At 42.5% G+C, this 12,715-nt stretch overlaps 1 long non-coding RNA gene across 1 annotated transcript in view; it reads left to right on the top strand.

Moving 5' to 3' along the window:
- The first annotated feature begins 60 nt into the window (after nt 1-60).
- The window catches only part of LOC132541401 (uncharacterized), a 35,138-nt gene continuing 22,483 nt past the window's right edge, over nt 61-12,715 (top strand). The window contains exons 1-2 of the long non-coding RNA XR_009552599.1: nt 61-223; nt 1,863-1,978. This is a non-coding gene — a long non-coding RNA (uncharacterized LOC132541401). The remainder of the gene's footprint in view (nt 224-1,862; nt 1,979-12,715) is intronic.

Genomic DNA, 12,715 nt, shown 5'->3' with positions numbered 1-12,715 from the left:
CTGACCGCGGAGGGCGGATCGAGGGTCGTTCTTCCTCTTTAAATTACTGGTGGTTGCTAGGAGCGCTTGGGACGGGAGACGCGTGGTGCTAGTTCTCCCTCCAAAGAAGATGTGACAGCGTCCCGAGTTTAGCAACTGGGAATACTTGTAGCCAGAAGTGGACTGTCCAGACCCTTGATTTGATCTGAACCCTCGCGGGCTCCCGTAACCCCTGCCAGAGCCGGTGGGTCCCACTTCCTTCACGCTCTCCACCTTCCCTCCTCCCCGCCCTTCCCGGGGTTCCCTCTCTTCCGGCAATGGCGCTGTCCTCTGGCGGGGCCTGTGTGGAGGGCCCGGGACCCGACGTGGCCGGCGAGGGGCGGCCAGCCCTGTCATTTAAGCAGACACCCCTGCCAGGGCTCATTCATTTTTGAAAAGTTGGTGGGTTTTAGTCTGTAGAAGTTATCTCGTTTCCTGGGGCTGGGTTTCCTGGCCCACCTAGTTGAGTGCACATATTACAATGCATAAGTACCCAGGATCAAATCCCCCAGTCCCCACCTGCAGGGAGAAAGCTTTGCGAGTGGTGAAGCAGGGCTGCAGGTACCCCCCCCCCAATAAATAAAGATAATTAAAAAAAAAAAAAAGGTTTTCTCGTTTCTGCCTGAACAAAGTCATCTCACCGGCTCGACTCTCCACCCCTCTCCCGCCGTCCTGTACAGATTTTAGCCCTGGTGGCCTGTGCTCCGCGACTCAAATGGTTCATCGCTTTTTTTGTCTCATGGAAAATTAGCCGACTGTCAGTGCCACTCTTTATTCTTTACTTTTTGCTTCCCTTCCCAAGGATAGAAGAGCAACCTCACAATTTCATAGAAACACTGGAAATAATTTTTGTTCAGGAAAGTTCACCAGTTAACTTGGGAGTTGCTTTGCCGGTTGCACAACTCAGGTTCAAGCCTGGCCCACTGCCTTGAAGGAGGCCTAAGTGCTGTGATTTCTTTCCCTTTTGCTGTGTGTCTATGCAATTAAGTCAGCTTCCAGTGGTGAAATCCCAAAGATGACAAAAATAAATAAGTAAATAAATGGCATCTAGCGACCTGGGACCCCTGGACTTTTAAGCATAAGGTGCCCAGATCCCTTTTAACTAATATGATGCTCTGGTTCTCTCTTCCCCATCTCTCACAAATACATAAGGAAATGTTTTGTTTTGTGTTTATAAGTCATCTAATGGGTATCGCTGAAATGGAAATGTCAAGATTCCATTATTCAGTTAGTGTGATACTACTATATTAACCTAAGTTTTTTTCTTTTTAATCTCTCAAATAAAATTTACACTTAGACCTAGATTAGGAACAAGACATTTCAGTGGTTATGGAAGTGTGCTGAGTATTAATATCTATTTTACCCATCATTTACTTTATCTATGACTTCAATAGTAATTTCATTTTGTGGTCTCTGGTCAGGCAGACTTTTGACACAAATAAAATTGAGACTGTCCTAGTAGTGGTCCTCAAGAATCTGTTAGATTTCTGAGAAGAGCAGAGCCATCAGATATCTAGCCAGCTAATGTGACTTTTTCTTTTTTTTTTTTCATAAGTTTATTTTATTTTTTTTTTAAAGATTTTATTTATTTATTAATGAGAAAGATAGGAGGAGAGAGAGAAAGAACAGACATCACTCTGGTACATTTGCTGCCGGGTATTGAACTCAGCACCCCATGCTTGAGAGTCCGATGCTTTATCCACTGTGCCACCTCCCAGACCACTATTTTACTTTTTGCCATCGTAGTTATTTCTGGGGCTCTGCCCTCACAACACTGTTCCTGGCTGCCATTATTTTTTCTTTATTTTATTTTATTTCATTCCTTTTTCTTTCTCCCCTGGTAGGAGCAGAGAGAAGGGGTTGGGCAAGAAGAGAGAGACCTACAACACTGCTCACTGGTCATGAAGCTTCCACGTTGTAGTTGGGGAACGGGGACTTGGACCTAGCCCCTCGAGCATTGGTACCTTTCTATTGAAAATGTTTGTTAAATTCACTCTGCTTGCTTTTTCAAAGTTCTTTTGAAATTGGTACGTAGTAGCTACCTGTATCTCTGCATATATATGTATGTGTGTGTATATATATATATATATATACATATATATATATATAATTATGTAAGTACTAGAATATAATTCCTGGACATTGCATCCTAGGATTACAAGGTGCTCAGCACCTCCTTTAATAATGGATATGGTAATGAATGAATTACTTGACTGTTAATTGTGGTTAAGAAGGCAAATTTTGTTTTCTCCTAAGAAAATAGATCAAGGGCTGGCAAGATAGCTCACTTGTGTGTGTTTGCTCATTTGTACAACCCAGGTTTGAGCCTGCTCCCCTACCATATTGAAGGAAGTTTTGGTGCTGTGGTATGTTTCTCTTGTTTTTATATCTGAAAAAGTCAGCTTGAGGCATTGAAGCCCAAGTGATGACAAAAATTGGGGGGGGGGGGGAAGGAAAGAGGATCAATATAGCACAAAAATTCAGTACCTATTATTTCTTCTCCATAATTAGTTCAGTGTTTCATTAAAACTTGAACCAAGGTGGGGGGGGCAGGTTGTAGCACACCATATTAAATACACATAGTGTGAAGCACAAGGACTGAAGCAAGATCCCGGGGCTCCCCACCTTGCAGAGGGTTGCCTAGCAAGTGGTAAAGCAGGTCTGCAGGCGTCTATCCTCTCCAGCTCTGTATTCTCTTCCTCTCTCAATTTTTCTCTGTCCTATCCAACAGCGAAAACAATTTTAAAAAAGATAGCTGCCAGGAGCAGTGAATTTGTAGTGCAGGTACTGAGCCCTAGCAATAACCTTGGAGACAAAAAAAAAAAAAAGCTTTAACCAAGGGGGCCTAGGTGGTAGCAGCACATCTGGTTGAACATACATATTACTGTATACAAGGACCCAGGTTCAAGCTCTGTTCCCCAGGAGTAGCGAAGCAGGGCTACAGGTGTCTCTATCTTCCCTTCCCTCTCAATTTCTCTCTGTCAAAATAATAATGATGACAGATAAAAATAAAGTAAAATTCTAAATTTAAAAAAAAAACTTGAACCAATGGGGCTGGGCAGTGGTGCACCCAGCTGAGCTACTTATTACCATTCATAAAGACCTGAGTTCAAACCTCACTGTCCAACTAGAGGTCTGTAGGTGTTTCTCTTTCTCTCTATATATCTCCCTCTCCTCTCTCAATTTCTCTCTGTCCTATCAACAAAAAAAGAGAAAGGAAGGAAGGAAGGGAGAAAGAAAGAATCAAAGAAAGAAAGAAAAAGTGGCCAGTGGGAATAGTGAATTTGTAGTGTGGGTACCAAGCCCCAGCAATAAGCCCTGGTGGCAGAAATAATACTAATTATAATTGATTCAATTGTTCTGGGGAAAGAATTAATGAAGGAAATGTAAAAAGATAGAAGGGAGAGAAATGTAGTAAATAATGAGAGATGAGCTTGATTGAGAAAAGTATATAAACATCTTGGGTGACTGGAGAGATAGCAACGTAATGGTTACACAAAAAGACTTTCATGCCTGAGGCACCTTAGGTCCTAGATTCAATTCCCAGCATAAGTCAGAGCTGAACAGTGTTCTGTTCTTCTTCTTCTAGCGTTTGCCCTTCTTCCGTAGCCAGTCAACAGCGTCAGGTTGAGCCTGATGTAAAGTTTCGAGACCTCCTTTGAATCTGGAGAGGTGGCAGTCGTCGACTATGTGGGTCATAGTCTGTCTGTAGCCGCATGGGCAGTTCGGGTCGTCTCTGGCTCCCCAGTGATGGAACATAGCTGCGCACTGGCCATGGCCTGTTCGATAGTGATTGAGGAGGGCCCAATCATAACGTGCTAGGTCAAAGCCGGGTTGACGCTTGCAGGGGTCTGTGATGAGGTGTTTGTTCTTTACCTCAGCTGACTGCCAACTCTGTTTCCAAGAGTCTGGAACAGAGAAGTTCAGTGTAGGCGTAGGGGACCAGATTGGGTGACGAGACGGACAGGGTGGGCGAAGATATCCGCGTATATTGGCAGGTCCGGTCGAGCGTAGACGTGGGAAATGAACTTAGATGATGCCGCATCCCGACGAATATCTGGCGGGGCGATGTTGCTAAGAACTGGCAGCCATGGAACCGGGGTGGAACAGATGGTTCCAGAAATTATCCTCATGGAGGAATATAATTTGGAATCTACCGAGTGGACATGGGGGCTACGGAACCATACTGGGGCACAGTATTCTGCAGTGGAATAGCATAACAAACAAAAACTAGGCACATGGATCCAGGAGCAAAGTAAAATGGTAGAACAGTCAGGGTAACTGAAGAAATACCCAGATGGAGAAACCAGAAAGAACTGATCACCAGAAGTCTTTGAGTAATTGCCTATCATCCAAATATTTCTCTCTGTCTTTTTGTTTTTTTAAGATTTTATTTATTTATTAAGGAGAAAGATAGGAGGAGAGAGAGAAAGAACTCTGATCATCACTCTAATACATGTGATGCTGGGGATTGAACTCAGGACCTCATGCTTAAAAGCCTAATGCTTTATCCACTGCACCACCTCCTGGGCCACCAAAGATTTCTTTTTAGAAATATTAAAAATAATAGAGACAGGAAAAAATCAATAGGAAACGGGGAGATAGAGAGGTAGAGAGACCTGCTGCACTGCTTATGCAGCTTTCTTCCTGCAGGTGGCAACCAGGTGCTTTAACTTGGGTCCCTGCACACTGTAATAAGTGTATTCTACCAGGTGAGCCAACACCTGATCCCCCCATCAAATTAACTGCACATAAACTAGAAATCCTTACTTTTTTATTGTTGTTTGTTTCTTAATGCAGTTTGGGGAGAACAGAGCCTGGCACATGGAAACCATGAGCTCTATGGTTGAGCCACCTCCCCCAACAAGTTAAAAATATTTTAAATATTTTAATATTTATTTATTTATTTATTTGAGAAAAGGGGAGAGAGAATCAGAGCATCACTCTGGTAGATGTAATGCCAGGAATCATACTCAGCACCTCATGCTTGAGAGTCTAGTGCTTTATCTACTGTACCACCTATTGGGCCCGAACAGTGCTCTGGAAAAACAAACAAACAAAAACTAGACACATGGATCCAGGAGCAAAATAAAATGGTAGAACGGTCAGGGTAACTGGAGACAATATTCAAATGGAGAAACCAGAAAGGACTGATCATGCCTAACATCCAGATATTTTTTAAAGGTTTTATTTACTTATTAATATGAAAGATAGGTGAAGAGAGATACCTTTTTTTTTTTTGTCTCTGGTTATTGCTGGGGCTTGGTGCCTGCACTACGAATCTACTACTCCTGGAGACTATTTTTTCCCTTTTGTTGCCCTTGTTATTTATCGTTGTTGTTATTATTGTTGTTATTGCTGTCATTGTTGTTGGATAGGACAGAGAGAAATAGAGAGAGGACGGAAAGACAGAGAAGGAGAGAAAGAAACCTGCAGACATGGTTCACTACTTGTGAAGAGACACCCCCTGAGGGTGGGGAGCCAGGAGCTCAAACCAGGATCCTTATGCCAGTCCTTGGGCTTTGTGCCAAGTGCACTTAACCCATTGCACTACCGCCCAGCCCCCACATGTTGTGGCAGGAATCAAATCCAGGACCTCATGTATGCAATATATGCACATGTACTGCTGCTGCGACCTCGCTGACCCACAGAAATGATTACTATAAAAAGAAGAATCTAGGCAGTCGGACGGTGGCGTAGTGGGTTAAGTGCACGTGGCGCAAAGCACAAGGGCCAGTTTAGGGATCCCAGTTCGAGCCCCTGGCTCCCCACCTGCAGAGGAGTTGCTTTACAGGTGGTGAAGCTGGTCTGCAGGTGTCTATCTTTCTCTCCCCCCTCTTTCTTCCCCTCCTCTCTCCATTTCTCTCTGTCCTATCCAATAACAACAACATCAACAACCACAACAATGTGAAACAAGGACAACAAAAGGGAAAAATAAATAAATAAATATGTTTTAAAAATATTGAAGAAGAAGAAGGAGGGGGAGGGGGAGGGGGAGGAGGAGGAGGATCTGGCCGTAATGGTTACACAAAGAGACTCTCATGCCTGAGACTCTAAAGTCCAGGTTCAAGCTCCCGTACCACCATTAGGCAGAGCTGATCAGTGCTCCAGTAGAAGAAGGAGAAGAAAAGGAAGAAGAATAATCTGAGGACATTGCTAACCCATGGGAGCAAATGCTTTACTATGCACAGGTCCCTGCCACCATATGGGAGCACTGTGCAAAGGGGAAGCTTCATGAGCAGTGGAAAAGTTTTGTGGTACCTCTCCTTTACTCTTATCTTCTCTCTTCCTCTCTTTCTCTTCTGGACAAAAAAAAGGGGGGGAATGGGTGGGGAGAATCTGCTTGGAAGGGTAGAATCATGCAAATGTGTACCTCCTCAGTGAAGCCTTAGCAGCAAAAATGCCCAGAGCTTCAAGAAACCAATGAAGATTATGTGGTCATTATCAGCTACTTGCCAATAGTTCATTGCTCTTTGATGGCTCTTTTAGATTCTACTTAAGAGTAAAACTTGAGGTGAATAACTTTAAACTCAAATAACAGCTAAAGGAATTCATTACCACTAAGCTATACCTATAGGAAATAACTAAAAGAAGGTACATAATATGAAAATATAGAACAACCAAAACAAAGAGATGCCCTCACTGAATGGGAGATCTTTACATGCCATACATAAGAAGTTAATAACCAAAATATATAAAGAGCTCACCAAACTCAACAACAAGAAAACAAATTACCCCATCCAAAAATACATGAAGACATGAATAGAATATTCACCACAGAAGAGATCCAAAAGGCTGACAAACTTGTGAAAAAATGCTCCAAGATACTGATGGTCAGAGAAATGCAAATAAAGACAACAATGAGATACCACTTCACTCCTGTGAGAAGTCATACACCAGAAAAGATAGCAGCAACAATGCTGGAGAAGTTGTGGGGTCAAAGGAACCCTCCTGCACTGCTGGTGGGAATGTAAATTGGTTCAACTTTTGTGGAGAGCAGTCTGGAGAACTCTCAGAAGGCTAGAGGAAGACCTACCCTATGACCCTGCAATTCCTCTCCTGGGGATATATCCTAAGGAACCCAACACACCCATCCAAAAATATTTGTGTATACCTGTGTTCATAGCAGCACAATTTGTAATAGTCAAAACCTGGAAGCAACCCAGGTGTCTAACAACAGATGAGTGGCTGAGCAAGTTGTGGTATATATACACAATGGAATATTACTCAGCTATTAAAAATGGTGATTTCACTGTTTTCAGCCCATCTTGGATGGAGCTTGAAGAAATCATGTTAAGTGAAATAAGTCAGCAACAGAAGGATGAATATGGGATTAATTCACTCACAGGCAGAAGTTGAAAAACAAGATCAGAAGAGAAAACACTAAGGAGAACTTGGACTAGAGTTGGTGTATTGTACCAATGTAAAAGACTCTGGGGTGGGTGGGGAGGAGAATTCAATAACAGCAACAACCACTATATATATAGAACAGCTTCATTCATGGGGGTGGACAAGCACAATCCAATAAAGACTTTGGATGGACTCAGTGTGAACTGGTGGGAGCGCATGTGAGAGACATCACAGCACCACATCTTAACATAATGGTGTAGTACTCCCACGTGGTATACCAGGAATCTCCAACCTGGATTGCATGCATAGCAAAGCAGACATTCTCCCAGATAAGCTAGTTTACTTGCCCCATAAATGCAGGGGTTTTTTTTTGTTTTTTTTTTTTTTTTAATGAGTGGCTGGGTGGTGACAGCTGGTTGAGCATACACATTTAGTGCACAAGGACCCGGATTCAAGTCCCTGATTCACACCTGCAGGAGGGAACTGTCAAGAGAGGTGAACAGTGCTGCAGGTGTCTCTGACTCAGTCTCTGCCTCCTCATTCCCTCCTAAATTCTGTTTCTGTCCAAAATCAATGAATCAATCAATAAAAATTTTTAAATGAAAACAATTGAAATCTGAGGTGTTTTTTGTTTGTTTGTTTGATTGTTTGCCTTCAGGGTTATCCTTGAGGCTTAGTGCCTGCACTACGAATCCACTGCTCCTGGTGGCCATCTTTTTTCCATTGGTGTGCTGTAAGATAGGACAGAGAGAACTTGAGAGAGGAAAGGGAGAGAGAGAGAGACACTTGCAGATCTGCTTCACTGCCTTTGAGGCAACCCTACACCCCTCGCAGGTGGGGAGCTGGGGGCTTGAGCAGGGGACATGACCTGGGATCCTTGTGCCAGTCCTTGCACTTGGCACCACATGTGCTTAACTGGAGCGCCACGGCCTGATCCCCGAAATGTGATTTTTTTAAGGACTCAATATTGTGTCTTATTCAGCCCAGCTTATGGAAATATTTGTTGAGTATGTAGACAGGCATTTACTGATTGCTATAAACATTAATATATGTGTCACTAGGAGAAGTAGATATAGTAGAAAATTCAGTATTTCAAAGTTACTTAAAAAAAGGATTTACTGAGGTCCAGGAGGTGGCGCAGTGATAAAGCTTTGGACTCTCAAGCATGAGGTCCTGAGCTCGATCCCCGGCAGCACATGTGTCAGAGTGATGTCTGGTTCTTTTTCTCTCCTCCTATCTTCCTCATTAATAAATACATAAAATCTTTAAAAAAAAAAAAAAAGGGACATACCGAGTCCGGTGGTAGCACAGTGGGTTAAGTGCACATGGCGTAAGGACCAGCTTAAGGACCCTGGTTCTACCCCCAGGAGAGTCTGCAGGAGAGTCGCTTCACAGGTGGTGACAGCAGGTCTGCAGGTGTCTATCTTTCTCTCCCCCTCTCTGTCCTCCCCATCTCTCTCCATTTCTCTCTGTCGTATCCAACAATGACTACATCAACAACAATAACTACAACAACAATTTTTTAAAAGAGCAATAAAAAGGAAATAAATATTTTTTGGAAAAAAAAAAAAAGATTTACTTATTTTATGAGAGAGAGAGAAATGCCAGAGCACTGTTCCACAGTGCATTGATGGGCATTGAATATAGAACCTTCTGCTCAAATTGTCGCACTTAGATTCTAATTCTAAACTAGTGGTGGGGTTTTTTTTTATATTATTTCTTTGTGGGCTTTCCTGGTAAAATAGTGATTGTTGTCACAGCCTTCTTAGGTGAAATGTAAACAAAGTAAAACAAACCAGAAGCAAGTAAACTGTTTCTAAGACTTGTGAGAACTGTGGTGGTTGTCTTTGGGAGGTGGGAGGGTGAGGACATAGAACTTTGGTGGTGAGTGTGGTGTGAAACCATACACTGTATAAATAAAAAAAATTTTAAATAAATAAAATAAATAAAAATAAAGCAAAGACAAAAAAGAAACTATACACTGTAATCTTATAATCTTGTAACCTACTATTAATCACAAATAGAAAAATGGAAAAAGAATAATAGACAAAAAGAGCAATCTAGTCTAGATCAGTTTGCTCTTCCTAAATATTATGTCTCTAAACCTATTTGTGCAATTTTACCACCTCCCAGACCGGAGGGGGGGCACTTTTAAAAGATATTGAGGTTAGGCACAAGGAAGTGCACAAAGACCTGGGTTCAAGCCCCTGCTTCCCACCAGCAGCAGGGACATTTTATGAGTAGTGAAGGAGGTCTGCAGGTGTCTATCTCTCTCTCCCTCTCTATCATCACTTCCCTCTCAATTTCCCTGTCCTGTCAAATAAAATAGGAAAAAAAAAAAATGGCTTCCAGGAGCGATGAATTCATACTGTTGGCACCAAGGCCCAGTGATAACCCTGGAAGCAAACAAACAAACAAAAAAACTATTTTGAGGTATAACTGATGAAACGCTTGGTTGAAACACACATCCAAACACTGGCAAGAACTCCTGGAGACAGCAGCCATAGAAATAGCTCAACTGGGAGTTGGGCGGTAGCACAGCAGTTTAAGCACACATGACATCCAAAGCACAAGGATCCGCATAATGATCCTGGTTCAAGCCCCCAACTTCCCACCTTCAGGGAGGTAACTTTGAAGCAGGTTTTCAGGTATCTATCTTTCTCGCCCTGTCTCTGTCTTCCCCTCCTCTCTCCATTTCTCTCTGTCCTATCAAACAATGATGACATCAATAACAACAACAATAAAACAACAAGGGCAACAAAAGGGAAAATAAATAAATAAATAAATAAATATAAAAAAAAGAAATAGCTCAACTAGGGGTTGGGGAGACAACAAAATGGTTATACAAAAGTCCTGAGGCTCCAAGGTCCCAGGTTCAATTCCCAGAACCACCAGATCTGAGCAGTGCTCTTGTCTTTATCTCTGTATCTTCCTCTATAGCAGCCTCTCTGGTTTAAAATAAAGTACTGGAGCAGTTCTCTGGTGTAACTCTTTCTCTTCTTCTCATCTAGAACTTTATCTTATATTGAATAAATAAGATAAATCTTTTTTTCTTAGAAAAATACTCCTGAGATTAAAAACAAGCTTGCTGCTGATGAAGGGGGTAGGCAAAGTGATGGCAACATGACTCAGTGTCCAACCTGTCATCAAGAGAGACCAGGGAGTTGGGCGGTAGCGCAGTGGGTTAAGCATAGATGGCACAAAGTGCAAGGATCGGCATAAGGATCCGGGTTCAGGCCCTCAGTTCCCCACCTGCAGGGGAGTCACTTCACAAATGGTGAAGCAAGTCTGCAGGTGTCTTATCTTTCTCTCCCCCTCTCTGTCTTCCCCTCCTCTCTTCATTTCTGTCTGTCCTATCCAACAAAGATGACATCAATAACTACAACAATGAAACAAGGGCAACAAAAAGGAATAAATAAATATTAAAGAGAGAGAGAGACCAATGTTGAGCTCCTTGGTGATTACCAAGGAGATCAACAGGAGTTGCTTGCCCAACTCCCAAGAAGATCAGCTGGCTACTCTGTCACAAATTGACTACTTTGGATCTCTTCTATCCTAGAGGGGCCGGTGGTTTATTCTCATAGTGATGGATATCTTCTGGGGACATGGGTTCACCTTTCCACTCACTTTTCATCAGCCAGCACCATTGAATGAGGTGTTTATGGAATGGCTTACTTTGCAAGCATAAACCTCTAAGTCATAGAGCACCCAACTAGGGTATTTGTTTCCTTCATGAAGAAAAAAAAAGTGCTGGGGGAGTCTGGGGAGACAGGATAATGGTTATGCAATAGTGTTGCATGCCTGAGGCTCTAAGGCCCCAAATTCAGTCCCCCACACCACCATAAACTAGAGATGAGTAGTGCTCTGGTAAAAACAAACAAACAAACAAACAAACAAAAACTAACTAAAAGACCGGGCATGCAATTTTTCTGCATAACCATTATGCTGTATCCCTAGCCCTTTTTTTAAAGATCAGGTAGCACTTTTGCTAGGTTCTTTTGAAGATAGCAGACCTCAAATATTTTATTTATTTTACCATAAATAAAGTAAAAGTGTACTTGATAGGACAGGAAAGGGGATGGAAAGGGAGAGACACTTGCATCATTGCTTCATTGCCCCTGAAGCTTCCCACCTGCAGGGAGAGACTGGATGCTTGGGCTTTAGTCCTTGTATGTTGTAACACATGCACTTAACCAGTTGCATCACTGCCCAGATTTTCTGGTCTTTCTTGCTTTTCTCTTTTTTCATTAAAATAATAAAGTATTTTATTTATTTTTATTTTTTCCCCTTTTGTTGCTCTTGTTGTTGTAGCCTTGTTGTGGTTATTATTGTTGTTGATGTCGTTCGTTGTTGGATAGGACAGAGAGAAATGGAGAGAGGAGGGGAAGACAGAGAGGGGGAAAGAAAGATAGATACCTGAAGACCTGCTTCACCGCCTGTGAAGTGACTACCCTGCAGGTAGGGAGCCGGGAGCTCCAACCAGGCCTTACGCCAGTCCTTGCGCTTTGTGCCACGTGCGCTTAACCCACTGTGCTACTGCCGGACTCCAAATAAAGTATTTTTAATGAAATAAAACCAAATAAAACATTTTTTTTTAAAAAAAAAAAAGGGTGTGGAGGGGGGGTATCCAGCTATGGGAGTCACTGTCCTGCCACATAGAAAAAGCTGGCCTGAGGGCTGGGTGGTAGCTCACCTGGTTGAGCGCGCATATTACAATGCGTGAGGACCCAGGTTCAAGTCCGCAGTCTCCACCTGCAGGGGAAAAGCTTCACAAGTGGTGAAGCAGTGCTGCAGGTTTCTCTCTGTCTCCCCCCCACTCTATCTCCCCCTTCCCTCTAGATTTCTGTCTGTCTCTATCCAATAAATAAAGATAATAAAAATGTAAAGAAAGAAAAGAAAAGGCTGGTCTCATAATAGAATTATAATGAGTTTCGTTTTATTTTATTTTTTAAAGATTACTTTTTTAAAAAAATTATTATAGGGAGTCGGGCTGTAGCGCAGCGGGTTAAGCGCAGGTGGCGCAAAGCACAAGGACCGGCATAAGGATCCCGGTTCGAACCCCGGCTCTCCACCTGCAGGGGAGTCGCTTCACAGGCGGTGAAGCAGGTCTGCAGGTGTCTATCTTTCTCTCCTCCTCTCTGTCTTCCCCTCCTCTCTCCATTTCTCTCTGTCCTATCCAACAACAACAACAATAAAACAAGGGCAACAAAAGGGAATAAATAAATAAAAAATAAATATTAAAAAAAAAACCTATAAAAAAATATTTTAAAAAATTATTATATTTATTGGATAGAACAGTCAGAAATCGAGAGGAATGGGGAGATATAGAGGGAGAGAGACTGAGAGA

Source organism: Erinaceus europaeus, chromosome 11 (assembly GCF_950295315.1).
Source record: "Erinaceus europaeus chromosome 11, mEriEur2.1, whole genome shotgun sequence".
Classification (NCBI taxonomy): domain Eukaryota; kingdom Metazoa; phylum Chordata; class Mammalia; order Eulipotyphla; family Erinaceidae; genus Erinaceus; species Erinaceus europaeus.
This window is presented reverse-complemented; position numbering and strand designations above follow the sequence as displayed.